At 49.5% G+C, this 22,604-nt stretch overlaps 2 long non-coding RNA genes across 2 annotated transcripts; both read left to right on the forward strand.

Moving 5' to 3' along the window:
• Positions 1-104: 104 nt before the first annotated feature.
• LOC141585178 (uncharacterized) lies at positions 105-7,523 on the forward strand. The gene is made up of 7 exons (XR_012518565.1): positions 105-292; positions 1,622-1,777; positions 4,200-4,297; positions 4,641-4,748; positions 4,953-5,105; positions 5,572-5,805; positions 7,026-7,523. It is a non-coding gene; the product is annotated as an uncharacterized LOC141585178 (long non-coding RNA).
• Positions 7,524-11,395: 3,872 nt separating this feature from the next.
• On the forward strand, positions 11,396-22,147 carry LOC141585179 (uncharacterized). Its single transcript, XR_012518566.1, has 2 exons — positions 11,396-12,495; positions 21,460-22,147. It is a non-coding gene; the product is annotated as an uncharacterized LOC141585179 (long non-coding RNA).
• Positions 22,148-22,604: the final 457 nt, after the last annotated feature.

The following is a 22,604-nucleotide window of genomic DNA, read 5'->3' on the forward strand; positions in this document are numbered from 1 at the left end:
AGCCATTAGTTGGGCTGTCTCCTGCCCTCTCTCCAGTCCCAGCTTGTGTGATCATGGCTGGGCTTGCTGGCCAAGCCTGTCATTCCGGGTGACACCACGGCCTTTTCAGGACTGGAGACATGCAGCCACCCATGGTCGGCAAGGCTGAGTGGTTCCAGGAGCAGCTGGAGATGAAACTGGTCATGGGGGCAGCCCTGTCATCTTTACAGGGAACCTCACGCAGCAGGCAGGCTGCAAGCTGGCCTCTCTGCATCACTGAGCCATCTGCTGAGTGACCAAGCCCACCTGACAGGTAGGCTATGAAACCCTTTGTGCCCCATCTCCCCTGTGGCCAGGCTAGGGTGTGGGCCAAATGCCTCCTGATGGTCCTCATCAGCCCAGCCTCTCAATATCAACAACCCATCTAAGGACAGACGTAGGCTCAGTGAGCCCCCAGAACCTCCCCAACCTCCAACTGCCCCCACAAACCTTAAAATAGCAGCTTTAGGGCAGTTTTTATTCTCACCCATGGTCAGAAGCATGTAACATTTTGACCTAAAATACACAGGGCATTTAAAACACACACCCAGGCTGAGCAGGCACTGGCCCGGTGCCAGAGCCAGGGCGGTGGCACCTGGGCGTGCCGCTTATGTGTTCTGAATGATTCCAAGGTAAGGACAGGAGCTGAAGCTGGGGGCACTTGGAGCAGTGGCTGTTGACCACCTCATGTAGGTGTTTGGGAGTCATAACAGCTGGCCCAGTTCCACCTGTGTGTTCTGGATGACCTTCAGTGTTGCAGAAGCAGAAGCTTCAGAAGGTGAAATTTATCCAACAACCTATGAGGTGTGGTTAATTCTTTTGTCATCTGTCCTATTTGATTTTGTTTCATTCTTTTTTTTTTTTTTTTTTTTTTTTTTTTTTTTTTTTTTTGAGACAGTCTCACAGTGTTGCTGGGACTGGATGCAATGGTGCAATCTTGGCTCACCACAGCCTCTGTCTCCTGGGTTCAAGCGATTCTCCTGCATCAGCCTCCTGAGTAGCTGAGATTACAGGTGCCCACCACCACACCTGGTTATTTATTTATTTTGTATTTTTGTAGAGACAGGCTTTCACTGTGTTGGCCAGGCTGGTTTCAAACTTCTGACCTCAGGAAATCTGCCTGCCTTGGCATCCCAAAGTGCTGGGATTACAGGCATGAGCCACTGTGCCCAGCCTCATTCTACTTTATTCTTGGGCCAAGCACAGTGTCCCATGCCTATAATCCCAGAACTTTGGGAAGCCAAGGCAGGAGGATTGCTTGAGTCCAGGAGCTCAAGATCAGCCTGGACAACATAGACCCCTGTTTCTAAAATATATGTATACACACACACACATTAGCCAAGGTGGCGGCACAAGTCTGTAGTTCCAGCTACTACTTGGGAGGCTGAGGTGGGAGGATCAAATGAGCCTGAGAGGTCAAGGCTGCAGTGAGCCGTGATCAGGCCTGTCTGTGGGCTGTTGTGCAGGGCACAGGTGTTGACTCTTCAATGAGCCCCCCAACCCCAAGGCCCCTGGCATATCCCGAGTCCCCTCTTTGCCTGGGGCTCAGGGTGTTGGTCCTTGGGGGCTGACCCTTTCTCCTGCCTGCTCTCTGTCCCGGCAGCACTGCTGGAAAGGAAGGGGGAGGATGGACACTGGGCGGCCACACTGGGTGCCGAGCTCGTCGTGTCAGGACTGGCGGGGCTGTGTGCCCTTAGCCTGCTGCAGCAGCGAGGCCGGCTCTGGACCAACTCCCTGAGGATCCAGTGCAGCCTGCTGGGTAAGGCACTGCATGTCTGGCTGTGGGGCAGTTGGAGGTGGCAGGGTCTGCCCTGTTTCTTGAGGCTGTGGCTCTGCAGGCTAAGATAGGCTGTCACCACAGGATTTTCCATTAGTCATTCTGTGGGCTCTGAGTAGGACTTAGTACCTGCTCATTTAAAACAACAACAAAAAAAAGGTGTGTCTGCTGAGGGGACATTCATCCCTCTCTTAAGGCCTCCCCAAGAACAGGTTCTAATGGAGTGACAGGTGAAGCAGACCACAGGGCTGGGAGGACACGGCTGAGGCCAGGCTGGGCTGGGCCCTCCTCCTCTTGGAGCCCTGGTGGAGGGCTGCCTGGCAGAGGGGGGCAGGGGTCCGTTGATCAACACAGCTCAGGCAAAGCAGCCAGCGCACCAGTGCAGCACCGGCCAGAGGCTGCCGACAGAGAGTGGCTTAGATGGCGCTTACCAGCTGGAGCTGGGCCATGTGCTCCACAGCACACGGATCCCGGCCTCAGCCACAAGGTAGGGTGCCCAGGCCAGGTGGGACATCCAGAGAGAGCACCAGAGTCTGGCAAGGTGATCTGAGTACCCTGAGCTCATTCCTAAAGAGATGAACTTGCTCCCAATAGCATAGCCACATAGGACAGCTGGAACTCAGCCTTGGTGACTTTCCCTTTTGCATCTCCAACCCCACGTCCTCAGAAGTAAGAAACGCTTGTCACAGTGCCAAGGACTGGAAGGAGGGCTTGGGAAACAGATTTTCAGTCGTAAAAATGCATTTTGGAAACAGCAGTTCACTTAGTTTTTCCCAGAGCAGGGGTCCTTTTGCTGAGTTAGGAATCACGGTGTGCTCAGCTGCTGAACAGGTGGTAGTTCTTCTATAGCACGCATTTAACCTTATACATATTTTTTTCTTTTCACATCCAGTCCTGCAAATGGTGGTGGCTTATTTATTTTTTTTCTCGCTGTGTCACCAGGCTGGAGTGCAGTGGCATAATCTCAGCTCACTGCAACCTCTGCCTCCCGTATTCAAGTGATTCTCCTGCCTCAGCCTCCCAAGTAGCTGGGACCACAGGCATGCACCACAATGCTTGGCTCCTTTTTGTATTTTAGAAGAGATGGGGCTTCACCATTTTGGCCAGGATGGTCTTGATCTCTTGCCCTTGTGATCCACTGGCCTCAGCCTCCGAAAGTGCTGGGATTATAAGTGTGAGCCACGGTGCCTGACCCAACCTTCTTTTTTTCATGGGCTTCTGTCTTATTCTTACAAGGTCTCCAAGCTAATATTCCTTATGCCTGCTGCCTCAGTTTCTTCAGTCTTCTGCCTGCTTTCTTTTGAGTGTACAGCCTTGTTTCTGTGATGCTTACTGCCACAGGGTCTCTTTCTGGTTCCACAATGAGCTCTTTGTGGCCGTATGGTCCTTAAATGCTCACAGCGGCTGCCTTGACTGTCCTCCTGGCAGGACTAGGAACTTCTGGCCTCTCCACCATCTGGGGCTAAGTAAGACCGTGCCCCATGCCAGGGTAGGTGTCCCTCTGACTGGCTATTGAATGCCCCCTCTATATCCTCTCTGCTGTGCCAGAGTCCCATGGCCACCCACAGGGCAGTGAATTTGAAAGAGTGCTCCATGACTCGGCCCACTGTGCTGTTCACAGCTGTCATTGACTACAGTGAGAGAAAGCAGGAATGTCGGCACAGGGAAGGGGGCCAGGGCGGAGTCCAGGGGGAACCAGGGCCAGCACCCAGTGTCCTCTCCCAGTCCAGCGCCTTCACATGGGAGGCACTTGGCTGTCCCAGCACTATGTCACCCAGGGTATTTAGTGGGGCTGCCTAATTGGCAGGTGCTGCTTGGCTCAGAGCACACCGTCAGACTCCTAGGAGGCAAGCAGGGGTTCAGCATAAACCCCGTTTGTGCAAACAGTTCAGGTGCAGAGAGCCTCGTATCACTTCTAGGAGTGGGGGAAACCCTCCCCCAATCCAAGTTCCCAGACAACTTGTAAGCAGGCCATGCAGAGGTGGCTCGGGTTTACTGTAACAACTCACCTGCAATCTTCAGTGCCTTCTACTCTATTTCTTTTCCCCCACTTCCCCCACCATTTGAATCCCAGGAACAGGCCCTATCTCCTCCAGACCTGGGCTGGGCCTCTGAGCTCCCCAGAGGCCTCATGGTGGGTGATGGCTGCCTTTTGCTGAAGAACGCCTTCCTGGAAGTGATGCTGCAGCTCCTGGAGGAGGTGTGGCGGGAGTAGGCGGAGGAGGCCATGTGGTGGCTACAGGCCTGGGTTTCTGGGATGCCAGTCAACCGGGGTCCCAGGCCCATTAGGGTGACCCGAGGGGCCGTGAAAGGCACCCTGGAGCTGGAGACTGAGGGCAAGGATGGGGCGTGGCTGGCAGTTGAGGACAACAGAGACAGCTCTCTCTGTCCCCTCCCTCTCCAGGTGGCCCATTCGATGCTGTCCGGGGCTGAGGCCACATTCTCACGGGCACTGAAGAGGCTCTGCAAGCCCCTGCTGGACCTGTATGACCTCATAACCAGGTAATGCAGGGTTGGGAGTGGCGCATCCGGCCTTCCTGCCACGTATCAGGCGCAATGCTGAATGCGTCGACACGCTCTGACTCACTGACTCCTCTGACTGCCCCATTTCACAGGAGAGGAAGCTGGGGTTTCTTCCTTACTCCACGGAGACCTTACGAGCATGGTCCCAGTACAGGCAGGATTTTAGGAGCTGCTGCTGAAGCATGAGAAATCTACAGCAGGGTATGCACCGCTCCCTGCAGAGAGCCTGAGAGTCACCTCTTAAGCAGGCCGTTCTTCTCTGTCACATTTCCTTGTTTTGTTTTGTAATTTTTTTTTTTTTTTTTTTTTTTTTTTTTTTTAGATGGAGTCTCACTCTGTCTCAGTGGTGTGATCTCAGCTCATTGCAGCCTCTGCCACCTATGTTCAAGTGATTCTCCTGCCTCAGCCCTCTGAGTTGCTGGGATTACAGGTTTGTGCACTACTATACCTGGCTTAATTTTTTGCATTTTCAGTAGAGACAGGGTTTTGCCACTTCAGGCTGGTGTCAAACTCCTGACCTTCAGTGATGCAACTCCTTTGGTCTGCCAAAGTGTTGGGACTACAGGCATGAGCCACCACTCCTGGCCTGTTTTGTAATCTTTTACAAACACATAAAAGCCCTTCTTTCTTGCAGGCTGTGCAGAAGATGACCACAGGCTGGGTGTGGCCCACTGCCCATCATTTACCACTACTGAGCCATACATTAGGTGGCAAATGCTAGAGAAGGGACATTGTTGAGATGGTGGGCAGAGGAACCTGTGGTGTGGCCATGGCCAGTGTTGAGAAGGTACAGTCTGAGCAAGAGCCATGGGGCCAGTGTGGGAACAGAGCTGCAGGTGGGGGCACCACTGCACAGAGGCCTGGGAGAAAGATGTGCCTGGCCTGTTTTTGAGATGGAGTCTCGTACTCTGTCACCCTGGCTGGAATGCTGTGGTGTGATCTCAGCTCACTGCAACCTCTGTCAAATTCAAGTGATTCTCCTGCCTCGGCCTCCCAAGTAGCTGGGATTACAAGCATTCATCACCATACCTGGCTAATTTTTGTGTTTTTAGTAGAGACGGGGTTTCACTATATTTGCCAGGCTGGTCTCAGAATCCTGGGCTCCAGAGACTTGGTGCTGGGATTACAGGCATGAGCCACCTTGCCTGGCCTGTATGAATAGCAAGGTGGTGGGGCTGATGTAACTGGGAGGGACTGGGAGGTCCCAAGGCTTGGGTGGTGAGGGGAGGACTCTGGCTTCTGCTCTGACCTAGGAAGGATGTAACACAAATGTCTGCTCCTGCCATCTTGGAGTCAGAATGTAGGCTGAGGAAGGGAAGAGCTCCCAGGGCAGGGCGTTGGCTTGGTTGAAGAATCGCCTGTCTGGTTATTCGCCTACCTGGTGAGTGGGATCTGGTGGGAATGCCAAACAAATGGATTCAACTGGCAGTGAGGGTGTTGAAGCTGCTTCCTGCCCCCAGCTTCAGGGCCTCTGAGCTCCCTAAAAGGTAAGTGAGGCTACCTGTCCCTCCCCCTCACTGGCCCATCAACAACAGAATGCGCAATGTTCCTCTTCCCACTCCGCCCCCACCTGAGCCAAGATCTTCCTAATCATTCAGATCTCACAGGCTTGAGCCTACTCTACATATTAAGAAAGTTCCAGTCCTCTGCTCAGCTGTAGAAACTTCCTAGACATGTTGGTCGGGCACACTGGTTCATGCCTGTAATCTCAGCACTTTGGGCAGATCACTTGAGGTCGGGAGTTCCAGCCAGCCTGGCCAACATGGTGAAACCCTGACTCGACTAAAAATTCAAAAATTAGCCAGGCATGGCAGTGAGTGCATGTAGTTCCAGCTACTCTGGAGGCTGAGACAGGGGAATCACTTAAACCCAGGTGGCATAGGTCACAGGTAGTCGAGATGGTACCACTATACCCGAGTTTGGGAAACAGAATGAGATTCTGTCTCAAAAGCCAAAACAATTTCCTACACCTTCCAGCTCCTGTCCTTGGCATCCCCACACACAGGCCCTATGCTGCCCAAGACCCGGGGGGCAGATCAGACATGACATCAGACATCTGTGTCCTCAAAATAGGGCAGCTTGTTTCTGTCCAAGCCTCAGCCATCACCTCTACTGTCAGGCCAGCGTCTGTCCTCCTCCACCTCATTATGGGATTTCCTAGAACAAGGACAGCCCCAAGAGGCAACCCAATGCTCTCCACGGCAGGGCTCTTCCTGTGGACCTGTGAGCTCCCCCTCTGCAGCCAAAAGGAGCAAGGCTCGGCTAGGCATAGCGACTTGTCCTGTGTGTTCCCTCTAGGAACTACTTAGTGGTGGTGACACTGCCACTGCTGCCTTGGGGGGTGGGAGGGAGGGCGGGGATGAGCCCCTGGACATGGCCTCGGTGACCAGCTACCTGGTGGTGTAGAAGCTGCTGCGGCCACTCTGAGAGGTGTCTGAGGCCAACATGCTCTCGTGTTCTACCAGCTCAGATGCCGCCTGCTGCATGATCTCTGAGAGTTTGAGTCCTGCCCCGAGCTGTGCCACCTTCCTCCCTGGGAGCCCCCTGCCCCATGGGCACAGCAGCAGACCATGCAGGGGCAGGTACTGTGGGAGCACATGGAAGCCTACAGAGGCTTGTGGCATCACAGTGCCAGGCCCAGATCTTATTGGACTTCCCAAGGTCTTATGGGACTAGAGCTGAGGCTTCACATCCTGCTTTTCTCCAGATTATAAGGCCTGGCCCAGCAGTGCAGCCAAGGGTGGTGCTGGGATGACCGGCTCTGGGCTGCTGGGGAGCTTGCATGTGGCTCAGGTGAGTCTGCTAACCTCTGTGGACTCGGCTTCCTCCGCTGTGAAATGCAGGTAATCACGTGGCTCACTCACATGGGTAATGGGCATGTACAGTTCTTAACGCACGAGGGAGCCCCTCATGTCCATGGGCAGCCAAGGTACCCAGGCTTGACAAGGAGCGGTTTATCTGTGTGGGACTCACAGGGAGGCCTATGGCTCCCTAGAAGCATGGGTGTAGTCAGGTCTAAGCAGCACACTGATTTTTTAGAAAACAGCCTGGTCTTGAAGTTCTGTGTGTGTCACCATGGGCTGCTCTGTGCCCTCAGTTCTGACAGCTGACCACGGCGCTGGTAGTGCCTCCCTTGGGATGCTGACCCTGGCCAACAGGTGTCTGGCTGTGCACGATGGATGGTGCTTTCCCGCCATGGGCACGAGCACCCCCAAGACACGGCTCAGGGGCCATGCTGGCTGGACTGGTCACACTTGCTCCTTCACAGGCCAGGTCAGCAGGACATTGCTGTCATGTTTGAGGGAGCAATTGGCCATCCACTTAAACAGTCCATGCTTTTCTCTCCGTGGCCTCCCCCACCCCCACCCCCACCCCCACCAGTAGCTTCCTTGAGATTAAATGGATGACTGGTATGATTTTTTTTGAGACTAGATCTCACTCTGTTGTCATGGTTGGAGTGCAGTGGTGCGATCTCGGCTCTCTACACCCTTGACCTACTGGGTTCAAGTGATCCTCCTGCGTCAGCCCCGCCAAGTGCTGGGATGGCTTAGCGCCACCATGCCTGGCCGATGTGTGAAATTTAAGTGCACCATTCAGTGGCTTCTAGTTTATTCAGAGCGGTGCATGCCTCACCACAATCGATTTTATAACGTTTTTATCATCCGCAGCTGCCAGCCTGCCTGCTGTGTCCAAGGCTGTGCCTGCTGCGGACATCTGATGTAAACAGAGGTATGACTGTGGCCTCTGAGCCAGGCTTTGTTACTTAGCACAGCAGTTTTGTAGCGGTTCTGGGGACTCCATTCCTCGTTAGGGCTGAATTGGTCCATAGCCCTTCAGCTCATGTCATCCTGAAGCAGGTGAGAGATCGCTGGGCCGCTGGCTGCTGCACAAGGAGAGGGAGACTCTTGGCCTCAGGGCAAGCTAAGCTGGGGCTCTAGGCAGTGGGGTGCCCAGCAGGCATTGGGCTCCCACTGTGGTGGGTGGAGCTGGCTCCACTCACCCTGCCTTTGGGGCTGCTTCTCCCCAGACCATGCCCTGGTTGCCCGAGCCCAGCATGTGGTGACTTTTGACAGCCGGGTGTGGGACCTCAGCACCCAGTGTGGCAGCATCCTGCTGGCCCAAGACTTTGCTCACAACACATTCTCCCTGATGCTGAGTCGGACAGGCTCGGGGCTTACCGCCCTGATTGTGGAGCTGAACCACGTGACCCTCATCTTCTACCCCAGCCTGCAGGTGAGGAGGAGAGGCCCGAGCTTCCCCCGGAGACCTGTGCCTGTGGCAGGTTGCCTGGGGAGATGGCCCTTTCAAACTTGTCCCCTGGCTGTGGGTCGGCCCTCCTGCCTACCCCCTCTGGTCCACAGGCCTACAGGCTGTACAACTCCTCGCTGCCAGGGGAGAGCTGTCCAGACCTCCAGCCGCTTCTTGCCATGAAAAGGAGGGACGTCCCCAGGATTGAGCTGGCCAGTGAGGATGGGGTCTCCATCTCCTGTGACGTGCCCACCGGCCTCTGCAGCCTGACTCTGGGCCTGTGGCACCACGGTGAGTCTGGGCCCTGGCGGGGTTGGCCCCACCACCGAGATCCTTTTCGGGATGCACCATTCTCAGCTTCCAGTGTGACAGGTCCCCGGGCTGTAGGCAGCTACTGTGGGTGAGATGATGGCACTGAAGTCCAGGGCTTTCTGCCTCCACCCCTGGGATATGTGGCTCCAAGGTGGATTGGCCTTTCTGTGGTCCCTCTGCCAAGGAATATAAAAGGTGGGCCTGGATTCTGGCCACTCGAGCTGAGGCCATGGGGAGGGGACGGGGGCGGGGGGAGACACATGCTGTCCTTAGACCCTGTGCTTTCTCTCCTGCCTTTGATGAGGGTATGGAGCCAGAGCCCTGCTATGGGAGACTGGGGTGGAGGTGGCAGGATTCTACCACTTCTCAGTGTGCCTCAGGTTTGTCTCTCATACAGGTCCCCAGGGGGAGGATCATGGGCTCTCAGGACCTCCTCAGCTTCCCTCCTCCCCACAGGCATATCCGCTGGCCTTCTGGGCACCAACGACAATAAAGAAGGCAATGAGCTGATGTTGCCGGACAGCTCTGTGGCCTGCAGCGTGGAGGAGCTCAGCCTGGCCTGGCAGGTGAGCAGGTACACCTGCCCTTCCTCCCTCTGGGTGAGGCTCTTGAGGGCTGCTGGCTGCAGAGTCCCAGGAGAGGCAGGTGCACTGCTGGCTCTGCAGAGGTCTTTGCAGACCCAGGGTTGGGGGAGTCTCCTGCTGAGGCCGATGTAGGTGGGGGAGCCACATGGTCCAGCGAGAGGCCTACATCTTGTGTCTGTCCCGCCAGGTGGATGGTGACTGTAGGGCCGCCGAGACGACTCAGCCAACCTGCCCAGGACAGAGCCCAACCTGCCCGGCCTTCTTCCAGGGCCCCGGCTCCAGCTTGGGGAACTGCTTCTGGTTGGTGAGTGTGAGCCTGGGCCCCGGGACACAGAAAGCCCCTTCTTCAGTCTACCCGGGGGAGTGGCATGGAGGAGGGGCCTGAGATAGAGTGGGTGGGTGGCCCTGATTTCAGGTGGACCCTGCACCATTCCTCAGCCTGTGTGTGCAGGACCCCTGTGGCATTGGGGAGCTCCAGCTTGCCTGCACTCTGGGGACTGCCTACATCCACCTGTATGCCGCAGCTTCATGTCCCTGACCCCTCCTCCACAGTGCGGTAAGCTGCCCAGCTGGCTGGCACTCTGCCCTCCCCCCACCCCCGTCTGCCTTCCAGCCGGAGGGAAAACCCATGTCTCTCTCTTGCCAGGGAGGACAAATAATTGGCATTCAAGGAGCTAAGAGTAGAAACAAAACATTTGCAGCCCGACACAGCTTGGATGTGTGTCCCCTCCAAATCTCATGTTTGTTAGAGGGGGTACCTCCCTCATGGATGGCTTAGCACCCTCTGTTTGGTGAAGCATGACTTCTTGCTCTATTACTTCCCATAAGAGCAGTTTGTTTATAAAGAGCCTGGCCCCTCCTCTCTCTCTTTGCACCCACTGCTGTTTCTGCCATGATCATAAGCTTCCCGAGGCCTCACCAGAAGCCAAGCAGATGCCAGTGCTGTGCTTCTACAGCCTGTAGAACTGTGAGTTAATTAATTATATCTTTTATTTATGAACTGTCCAGGCTGGAGTGTAGAGGCACAATTTTGCCTCATGTCAACTTCCCCCTCCCAGGTTCAAGCAACACTCCTACCTCAGCCTCCCCAAAATACAGTCAGGTATTTTTGTAGAGATGGTGTTTTGCCATGTTGGCCAGGTTGGTCATGACTTCCTGACCTCTGGTGATCCACCTGCCTCGGCCTCCCAAAGTGCTGGGATGACAGGTGTGAGCCACCATGCCCAGCCTCACTAGGAATTTGAATGTACACTCCCATTTAGAGAAAATGCTCAGCCCCTGTTTTTCCTCTGCTCTCATAGTGCAAAAATCATCATCAACACAGAAGATGACTTCTGTGAGCAAATGTGTGGGGGTTTGTCCCCACTACCAGGGTGGACCTCTAATTCAGTTCTAACAGTAGCTACCTTGAGATTCTCTAGCCCATGCTGCATATGATTGCTACAGCCAAAGCCCCACTAAAAGGGCACAGAGAGAGGTCAGTATCAACAAGAGGAGCGGAAAATATGACAAAGGGAGGATGAAATGAGAGGATCCAACATGTCTCAAAGAAATTCCAGGCCGGCTGTGGTGGCTCATCCCTGTAATCCTAGCACTTGGAAGGCCAAGATGAGTGGATCACCTAAGGTCAGGAGTTTGAGACCAACCTGGCCAACATGGTGAAAACCCATCTCTACTAAAAATACAAAAATTAGCCAGGAATGGTGGTATGTGCCTTTAATTCCAGCTACTTGGGAGGCTGAGGCAGGAGAAATGCTTGAACCCAGAAGGTGGAGGTGGCAGTGAGCCAAGATCTTGCCTCTGCACTCCAGGCTGGTGACAGAATGAGAGTCTCTCAATAAAAATTCCAGAATGAAAATAGAGACAGGACCCAGGACCCTTTAGAGTCAGGAGGCACAATCCCCAATACAATAAATCCATCCAAACACAATTGCAGAAAAGACAAAGAAGAGGTCCTAAAAGCTACTGAGGAGGGTGGAAAGAAGGAAGAACATGTTGACAATTGCTTTCCCACCCGCAGCAACAGAAGACAGTGGAGTAAGAGAAAGCAAGCATGAGGTTAGAGATGATCCCCAGCTCAACTATTACTGAATGAAATAACCTCTCAGCACCGATCTGTCTAGAGATCTCTTTACCACAAACGGACACTTTCTCAAGGGACACATCCCCATGTTCATTTACGTACGTCGTCTGTGTCTGCTCTCCTGCTACAGTGGCAGAGTATCTGCAAGGGAGACCACATCTTTGCTCTCTGAAAGACTCAATTAGGAAGATGGAGAGACAAGCTACAGGTTGGGAAAAAACCAATTGGTGGTTTACAAACCACCAATCAGACCAAGGACTCATCTATCTCCAGAGACTCATCTCCAGAATGCCTAAAGAACTCAAAGCTCAAAAGTAGGCCAGGTACAGTGGCTTACGCTTGTATTTCTAGCACTCTTGGAGGCTGAGGTGAGATGGCTTGAACCCGGGAGGTCAAGGCTACAGTGAGCCATGATTACACTCCTGCACTCCTGGCTGCATGACAGAGTGAGGCCTTGTCTCACAAAAGAAAACCTCCAAAGTAAAAAATGGGAAATAATGCATGAACAATATTTTCACTCCCAATCATAGAGAAACAAAGTAGTGCTACACACCTGAGCTCCGGTGAGTTCCGGCATGGGTTGGTGAGTTGCAGGGACTCTGCAGCATAAAGCGTTAGTTGCACATCCAAATGGCCAGGTTGTTATTTCAGCATCCACTGATGAGTGCATTATAAAAAGCACTGTCCTAGTGCCCAAAAGGTGGTGGCTGATAAGAAATGAGTGAGGCTCAGGGGCAGGAATCAAGGTCACGGCCTACCAACCAGATCCTCTCGGGAAGCAGCATTCGACCCATGAAGTGCCAAGACAGGAGATGGTGGAAGCTTGGACAATCTGGAATCAAGCAGAAGCACTCATTGTTCTGACCGTGTCAATACAAAACCGTCAGCTACTACAGCGATGAACGGAACATCTGGGACGACAGGCAACTCAGAAGATTTACAGCCACAAGGTAACAATGGAGTCTTATCTGCAGTTAAGGTCCTCTGTGTTCCTGTTAGGGTTTATGTATTTTTTTGAGACAGAGTCTTGCTCTCTCACTCAGGCTGAAGTGCAGTGGAGCAATCTCAGCTCACTGCAACCTTCTCCTCCCGGGTTCCAGCAATTCTCCTACCTCAGCCTCCTGAGGAGCTGGGATTACAGCCATGTGCCACCACGTCCCACTAATTTTTTTGTGTTTTTAGTGGAGACGGGGTTGCACCATGTTGGCCAGGATGGTCTCAAACGTCGGACCTCATGATCCATCTGCCTTGGCCTCCCAATGTGCTGGGATTACAAGTGGGAGCCACCGTGTCTGGCCAGCGTTACTTGTTTTAAATCAAGGGCTAAATTCTTCCCCTCTCTTGGACACCAGTGAAGTATTTAAGAAAAGCACTCACCAATTACAGTTAACATTTGAAGGACAAATTTAAAGGTGGTTATAAGTTACAAAATAAAGACATCTTATGAACTCTCATAAGAAAAAAAGAATATTAAGACACTTTTTGCTATCTTTTTGGGATAGGGTCTTGCTCTGTCCTCCAGGCTGGAGTACAGTGGTGCAGCCTCCCAAGGAGTTGGGATTACAGGCGTCCACCACCGTGTTTTTGTCTTTTTAGTAGAGACGGGCTTTCACCATGTTGGCCAGGCTGGTCTCAAACTTCTGAGCTCATGTGATCCTTCCACCTGTAACCTGACCAGAGAAATTAAGACATTCTCAGATAAACAAAAGCTGAGACAGTTCATTACATTGGGACCTGTCGTGCAAGAAATGCTAAAGGGAGTTCTTCAAGTCAAAACAAAAAGATGCTAGGTGGACATTTGAAGCCACATATAAAGACCTGTATTATTGAAATTTTGATTCACATCTCTGATTTTAATTATTTTACTGGATTTAAAAGAGGCGTAACCATAAGCCTATGTTAAATATGTAATTTATTTAAAAAAATTAGGCATGGTGGCGTGCACCTGTAGTCTCGGCTATGGAGGATCACTTCAGTCCAGGGGCTTCAGGTTACAATGAGCTATGACAGTGATACTGCACTCCAGCCTGGGTGACAGAGTGAGACCCTCTCTCTAAAATATAGATAGACTTCGTAATGAAAACATAGGACGGGGTAGAGCTGTCGAGGAGTTGAATACTTGCTATGTCATTGAACTTACTAGTTTAAAATCAATTGCCATATCTTCAGGATGTATTACGTAATCCTCATGGTAATTACAAAGAAAATATTTATAGAATGTACACAAAAGGAAGAAGGGATTCTAAGTGTATCATGCAAAAAAAAAAAAAAAAAAAATTAAACACAAAGGCAGGCAGAAGGAAGGAAATGAGAAAGAAAATAAACCATAAGCCATGCAGAAAACAATCCACAGAGTGGCACCTAAAAGCCCCGTAAATGGTGTGCTGGAGTCCTCCCAGAACAACTGCTCACCTTAGTCCCTGGCTGTGGGCCTCATGGCACAGTCACCCACCAGGCTATTGAGTTTCATCAGATGATAATCTTTAAAAGTGCAAATTATTTCCACAATCTAAAGACAGTAAGAGACTTACACATAGGATGACAAAAAAAGATACTCCATGGAAATGGTAACTGAGAAAAGGAGGGAGGAGCTAGATTAATCTCAGACTAAGTCAGAAGCTGTTGTGAGAGATAACAACAGTCCATTCACCAAAAAGATGCAACAGTTATAAAGGTATGTGCAACGCACCTCGGAGCTCCTAAATATACGACTCAAACACTGACAGAATGAAAGAAGAAACAGTTCTATGAAACTTGTAGGAAACTTCAACACCTCGCTTTCCCCCCCCCTCCCCAAGACAGAATCTTGATTTCCCAGGCTGGAGTGCAGCTGCAACCTCCTGAATTCAAGTGATTCTCGTGCCTCAGCCTCAGAGTAGCTGGGATTACAGGTGTATGCTACCATGCCCAGCTATTTTTAGTAGAGACAGGGATTCACCACATTGGCCAGGCTGATCTTGAACTCCTGACCTCAAGCGATCCACCCACCTTGGCCTCCCAAAGTGCTGGGATTACAGGCATGAGCCTCTGTGCCTGGCCCAATAATTGACTTTCAATAATGGATACAACACCCAGACAGAGGATAAAGAAGGAAACAGAGAGCTTGAATGATACTACAGACAAATTGGACCTACCAGACACACACAGATGAGTTCACCCAAGAGCAGAATACACATTCTTCAAAGTACATGTGGAACCTTCTCTGGGAAAGGTCATACATTAGGCCTGAAAGCAAGATTTAATACATTTTAAAGGACTGAATTCATAACGGCAGAATGAAAACTGGAATATTCACAAATCTATGGGAACTCGACAACAACTATGAATCAAAGAAAAATAAGGAAAATTATAAAGTATTTTGAGACAAAACAATGTATCAAATCTGTGGGACGCAACAAAAGCAGTGCTATGAGGGAAATTTATAGCGGTACATGCTTACATTAAAAAAAAAAAAAAAAAAGCTGGCTCTAGGTAGTGGCTCACATCTGTAATCCCAGCACTCTGGGAGGCCGAGACAGTCAGATAACCTGATGTCAGGAGTTCAAGACCAGCCTGGCTAACATGGGCACCCCATCTTTACTAAAATCATAAAATTAGCCAGGGGTGGTGGCAAGCACCTGTAATCTCAGCTACTTGGGAGGCTGAGGCAGGAGAATCATTTGAACCCATGAGGAGGAGGTTGCAGTGAGCCAAGATTGTACCACTACACTCCGGCTTGGGAGAGACAGCTAGACTCCATTTCCCCCCCCACCCCCCCACACACAAAAGCAGCAGTAGCCAGGCATAGTGACACTGTTCTATAATCCCATCTACTTGGAAGGCTGAGGCCAGGAGATTGCTTGAACCCAGGAGTTTGAGACTAACTCAGCAAGTGGCAAGACCCTCTCTCAAATAAAAGAAAAAGGAAAAAGCTCTCAAACCGCAATCCTAACTTTGTACCTTAAGTTTTTAGGAAGAGAAGAACAGCCTAAACCCAAAGTAGGACAAGGAAGGCAATACTTAAGGTTAGAACAGAAATAAATGAAATAGAAGATGAATCAGTGACCAAAAACTTGACAAGAAAGTACAAGAACAGATGGCTTCATGGGTGACTTCTACCAAACATTTACAGAATCAATACCAATCCTGCTCATCTTCCAAATTATGGAGGAAAGAATACCTCCAAACTCATTCTGTGAGGCCAGCATTACTGATACCAAAGACAGACAAAGCAGCAGAAGAAAACACACCACAATTCCTGATCAATACAGATGCAAAAGTGCTCAAGAAATTACTAATGAGAATTCAACAGCATCATAGAAAGATTACATAACATGATCAAATAAGATGTATTCCTGGAATGGAAAGGTGGTTACCATATAAACATTAGGGTAAGATACCACATTAACAGAATGAAGGAAAGAAAACACATGATACTTTGTTTCAATTAGTACAGGAAAAGCAGTTAATGAAGTTTAATATCCTTTCATGATTAAAAACATACTGACTAGAAATTAAAACAACCTCAACCTAATAAAAGTCATATGAACAACCTCCAGCTAGTATCATTCTCAATGATGAGAGACAAAGTTTTCCAAGAGGAGGAATAAAAATAGTGGTGCCTGCTTTCATAATACTGGAAATCCTAGCCAGAGCTACTAAGAAAGAAAGAAAAAAGAAAAGGCATCAAAACTGGAAAGGAAGAAGTGAAATTTTCTCTGTTAACAAATGACATGAACTTCTTTGTAGAAAATCCTGAAGGCTGCACAAAATAAACTGTTAGAACTAATAATTTGTTCAAGATTCAGAATTATGAAATCCAACACACAGGAGTCAGTTGCATTTCTACACACTAACAGTCGATGATCCAAGAAGGAAATTAAGAAAACAGTTCCTGCTGGCTTGGTTGTGGAAGCCTAGTCCCAGCTACTTGGGAGGCTGAGGTAGGAAAATCCCTTGAGCCTGGGAGGTCAATTCTGTCAGTTTTTATAACGATTATGCCTGTGAATAGCCAACATACCCTAGCCTGGGCAATATAGTGAGATACTATCTTAAAAAAAAAAAGTCAGTTTACAATAGCATCAAAAAGAATAAAACAGGAATAAACTCAAGCAGGAGGCAAAGACTTTGGAAGGATTTTGAGTTCCAGAGACCGGTTGTGTAACAAATGTAAAGGCATCTCGTACTTATGTATTATAAGGCTTAGTTTCCTTAAGATGTCAATATGACTCAAAGTGATCTACAGGTTTAGTTTAATTGCTCTCAAAATCTCAGTGACTTTTTTTCTTCAATTATAGAAAAATCCATCCTTATAAATTGTGTAAAGTTTATATACAATTTCAAGAGATCCCAAATGGCCAAAGCAATCTTGAAAAAGTAACAAAGTTGGAAGTCTTTTATTTCTCAATTTCAAAATGTATTATTAAAAGCTACAGTGGGCTGGGCATGGTGGCTCAAGCCTGTAATCCCAGCACTTTGGGAGGCCAAGGTGGGCAGATCACAAGATCAAGCGATCAAGACCATCCTGGCCAAGATGATGAAACCTCATCTCTACTAAAAATACAAAAATTAGCCAGGTGTGGTGGCACACGCCTGTGGTCCCAGCTACTCAGGAGGCTGAGGCAGAAGAATCCCTTGAACCCAGGAGGCAGAGGTTGCAGTGAGCCGAGATTGCGCCACTGCACTCCAGCCTGGTGACAGAGCAAGACTCTCTCTCAGAAAAAGAAAAAAAAAAAAGAAAGCAAGTTACAGTGGTCAAAAGTGTGGTATGACAGTAAAGACATACAGAGAGACCAGTGGAATGGAATACAGAGTGCAAAAGAAAACCCTTACACATATGGTCAAATGAGTTCAATAAAGATGCCAAGATTTTTCAATCAGGGAAGGAATAGTCTTTCAACAAATGGTGTGGGAAAACTAGATATCCACATGCAAAAGAATGAAGTTAAAGCCTTACCTTATATCATGTTAAAACAAACAAACAAACAAAAAAAAACACCTCAATAATGAATCAAAGACCCAAGCGTAAGATCTGAAGCTGTACAATTCTTGCTTTTTTGAGACAGAGTCTCACTCTGACACTGAGGCTGGAGGGCAGTGGCGTGATCTTGGCTAACTGCAACCTCCGGCTCCCGGGTTCAAGCAGTTCTCTGCCTCAGCCTGCCAAGTAGCTGGGATTACAGGTGCCCATCACCACACCTAGATAATTTTTGTATTTTTAGTAGAGACAGGACATCTTGGTCAGGCTGTTCTTGAACACCTGACCTCATGATTCACCCCCTTTGGCCTCCCAATGTGCTGGGATTATAGGTGGGAGCCACTGTTCCCAGCTGACGACTCTTAAAACATAGAAGGAGAGCTTCCTTTGGCAATGATTTCTTGCATATGACACCAAAGGCCCAAACAACAAAAGGAAAAGTAGACAAATTGGATTGCTTCAAAGAATACTATTAACAGAGTAAAAAGGCAACCTGCAGAATGATAGGACAGAGGTGCAAATTACGTGTGACTGAGTTCCCATCTAGAATAGATAAATCACTCTCACAATGCAACAACAAAACCCAACTAAGGCAGTTCAAAGATGCGCAAAGGATGTGAATAGACAGTCCACCAAATAAGAGATGCAAATGGCCATTCGGCACATAAAAAGATGCTCACCATTACTATTAGGGAAACAAACCAAAACCATGGGGAGAGGCTGGGCGTGGTGGCTCAGGCCTGTAATCCCAGCACTCTGAAAGGCTGAGGTGGGCAGATCACTTGAGGTCAGGAGTTTGAGACAAGCCTGGCAGACATAGTAACACCATGTCTCTACTACAAATAGAAAAATTAGCTGGGTGTGGTGCCATGTGCCTGAAGTCCCAGATGCTCAGGAGGCTGAGGCAGGAGAATTTCTTGAACCTGGGCGGTGGAGGTTGCAGTGAGCCAAGATTGCACCACTGCACTGTAGCCTGGGTGACAGAGCGAGACTCCACCTCAAAAAAAGAAACATAAGAAGACCTACATGGAGAGGCCACCTCAGACTCATTAAGATTACCGTAATCCATACAGAAAATAAAGTGTTAGCGAGGATGCTGAGTGGTTGGCAGCCTTGCGTACTCTTACTGGGAGTTTAAAATGGAGCTGTAGCTATGGAAAACAGTGTTTAAACTTTTCATCAAAAAGTTAAAAACAGGCCAGGCGTGGTGGCACACACTTGTAATCCCAGCACGTTGCGAGGCCGGGGCAGGAGGCTAGGAGTTGAGGCCAGGAGCTCAAGACCAGTCTGGCCAACATGGTGAAACACATCTCTACTAAAAACACGAAAACTCACCAGGCGTGGTGGTGTAGGCCTGTAATCCCAGCTACTCGGGAGGCTGAGGGGTAAGAATCACTTGAACCCAGGAGGCAGAGGTTGCAGAGAGCCAAGATTGCACCACTGCATTCCACCCTGGGTGACAGAGTGAGAGACTGTCTCAAAACAGAGGATTACCATATAATCCAGCATTTCCACTTCTGGGTATGTACCCCCTGCAATTCAAAGGGCTGCACACATTTATACACTGATGTTCATAGCAGCGTTGTTGAGAGCAAATTCTGACATGTGTGAGAAATCATATTGTTTGCTGAGAAATCCTATTGAGATCAGCAGCAAGAAATATCAAGTCAGCCCCCCAAAGCGGAAAACTGCCCCCAAAGCAGCAAACTGCTCAAAGCATTATAAAACAGCATCCAACATAATTATGTCTCATGCCAGATGAATGAGTTCTTTGAACACAGGATGTGTGACCCTTTCCTTTGTTCCCTCGTAAAAAGCATTTTCTAGTTCATCTTTAACCTATAGTAAACACACACTAGCTGCCTGGTTAGTTTACCTTTAACCAATGAAAGAACACAGAGCATCTGCTTGTAAAACTTGTCACTGGAAAGTCAAGAATAAATACATAGGTCAGAGTCTGGTCTGGACTCTCAGCTGGAAATGCTGTGAAACCCCTGGTGCTCCACTCTGAACCCACCTTTTGCTATCTCTGTGTCTGTTTCTTAATTCCTTCAGTGCCGCATGACTGGGGGCCTCCAAGGCTGAGCTGGCCTCAGCACAGCGTTATTCATAGGCGCTGCAAGATAGCAGCAACGCAAGTGCCCACCAACGGATAAACAAATGTGCTCTCTCCATACAGTCAAACATTATTCAGCCTTAGAAAGGAAGGAAATTCTGACGCATCCTAGCACACAGATGAACCTTGAGGATGTTATGCAAAGTGAAATAAGCCAGTCACAAAAAGAGAAATACTGTATGATTCCACTTATGGGAAGGATCTAGAGTAATCAGATTCACAGAGACAGAAAGTAGAGTGGTGGCAGCCAGAAGCTGGGAGAGCCAGTAATGGCTTATTGAATGGGGACAGAGTCTCAGTTCAGCAGGATTTAGTGAGTTTCAGAGTTTGGATGCACAAAAATATGAATGTACTTAGACTGGTGTACTTTAAATGGTTGTGGTAGATTTTTTGTGTTTTACCACATTGAAAATTTTTGACATTGGAAATGTGTATTTATTGAGCACCTCCATGCTGGGCATGATGATAGGATTATGGACACTGTAGTTATAAAAAACACTCTTAGGGAGGTACAATTCTAAGTGTAAACACTAGCACAGACAGACAATAATAGATACAGACCTGCAGGACTCAGATAGTAGACTTATTAGACAGAGATCATAGATTTCGGCAAGGAACCAGAAATTATTAAAATTACTAATCACTAAATTTATAGTGTAGTAATTTAGGCAATCAGCTAATTTACTAATTACTGAAAATTACATACCGAAAAAGAACCAGAATGTAGTAGAAAGAGATGGCAGAAAAGGCCACCTAAAGCTCATCTTTTAGACATTGCTCTTAGCAAATGAGGGATAGAAGGGCACTTCCTGGCCAGGCGTGGTGGCTCATGCCTGTAGTCCCAGCCACTCAGGAGGCTGAGGCAGGGGAGCCACTTGAACCCAGCAGGCAGAGGTTGCAGGGAGCTGATACTGTGCCACTGCACTCCAGCCTGGGCAACAGAGCGAGACTCCATCTCAAAAAAAAATAAATAGCAGGATGCGATGGCTCACACCCGTCATCTCAGCACTTTGGGAAGCCAAGGCGGGTGGATCACTTGAGGACAAGAGTTGGAAACCAGCCTGGCCATACCCTGTCTCTAATAAAGATAGAAAAATTAGCTGGGTGTGGTGGCAGGCATCTGTAATCTCAGCTGCTCAGGAGGCTGAGGCAGAATTGCCTGATCCCGGAGACAGAGGTTGCAGTGAGCCACTGCACTCCAGCCTGGGTGACAGGGTGAGACTCCATCTCAAAAAAATTAAATTAATCCCATCTTTTAAACAGTTCTCCTAGCAGATGAGGGATACAAGAGCACTTCCTTACCGTGGTAGCTCTGAGTGTCCAGTCTGTGCCCTTCACCACCACACCTAATGGGGAAACCGTAGAGCAGCCTCCACTGCAAGCTGTACTGAAGATCCCACCCACACAGTGAGAGTTCACTTTAGCCTGCACTTTGGGTTGCACACATCCCGAGCTCTCAATGCATCATGTGCTAAGCTTCCACCCTCCCCTGGGCTGGGAAGTATGTCTTGGTCTTCTTTCTCCAGGGTGCTGGTGGCAGAGGCTGACATGGAGTGAGTGCTCCATAGACGCTTGTTCAGTTTCCTAGGAACTCAGCAAGCTGGGCCTAACACCACTGCCTGCAAAGGCCTGGCAGGTGTAGGGACTCATCGACCCCTGCCTGCTGCTCTTACAGAAAGAGGAGAGAAAAATGGGTGGGAGTGGATGGAGAGTTGTCCTTTTAGTAATGAGGGCCAGGAGCTGTAACAGGGGCCCCAACATAATTGATCTCAGGAAACAGCAGGGACCCCTCTCCTCTGGGGCCCATCACCTGGCCTTACTTGTCTTGTCACTTCTTTTCAGATTGAGATTTCATCTAAGCCAGCACTAGGCTGCCAAAGACTTCAAACTCCTTCACCTTCTACTCTAATTCCAACTCCTTGACAAGGGCAAGATTCTTGCCTGGGACAGAATAACCAGCACGGAATGCCAGGAAACTCAAAATCACACGTTCTTCAAATGCAGGGAAGAAGGGCTGTTTGCCATTGTGCTCAAAATACTTCTGAGGACATGAAACTCTCCCACCGGCCTGGGTAATTCTCCCCTTTCCATTGTAATCCAAGAGACAGCATGGCCAGGGAGTCTCAGCACTGCAGAGAGAGCTCTACCAGCTCCTGTTCATGCCCAAGGTATTTATTAACTTATTCAACAGCCATGTGGGAAGCACTGCTTCAGAACGCTGACTGTGCTCAGGGGGACACAAAGTCAGGTTCTCAGCTGCCTGGTCGTGGCTTTCCCTGCCTGACCCAGGGGTCTCCTGAGGCAGGAGCTTTTATGAGGGGAACAGATAGCTCTTCAGAAGCCCGATAGAGAACTGCGATCTGGGGTAGACACACAAGGACTGAAGGCTTTCGAGGGCCTCTGTTTCGGTAGGGGAACCTGTGAACTAAGGCTCCCAGGCTAGAGCATTCAAAGTTTATCTACTTTCTTTTGGAACATAACTTTTCCTTTGAGTTTTCAACTGAAGAATAAACCTACCAGAATCCAAGAATGTGTATCTGGATTTCTGGGGCTGATCAACTCAGGAGATGGGGAGATGTGGGCATTTATGTAATCTTCTCACCGATAGGGGGAGCCCTCTTTAGGCTGAGCATTTGGTAGTAGATTGCAGGGTCCAGATTCCAGAGCAAAGGGCCAGGTGTCAGCCACAGGGACTGAGGCAAGCTGAAGGCCAGATGCCAGACTTCGCTGTCCCTGGCCTCCACACCCATGAATCCCTGGTGCACAGCAGGTGCTAGATGAAGTCCAGAAGAAAGAACTCCAGGGTAAGTGGGAATGAGCAGGTTGGTCCTTCACATTCCCATTCTGGAGGAAAGAGAAGGGAGGATGGCTGGGATCTGAGTGTTTGCTATGGTTACAGCCTGAAGACCCCGGAGCCCAGGCACTGCTCCAAGTGCCTGGAAAGATGTTTGATCTTAAGCCTTACAATAGTCCAAGGAGGAATGGAT

The sequence above is a fragment of the Saimiri boliviensis genome, chromosome 7, assembly GCF_048565385.1.
Source record: "Saimiri boliviensis isolate mSaiBol1 chromosome 7, mSaiBol1.pri, whole genome shotgun sequence".
NCBI lineage: Eukaryota > Metazoa > Chordata > Mammalia > Primates > Cebidae > Saimiri > Saimiri boliviensis.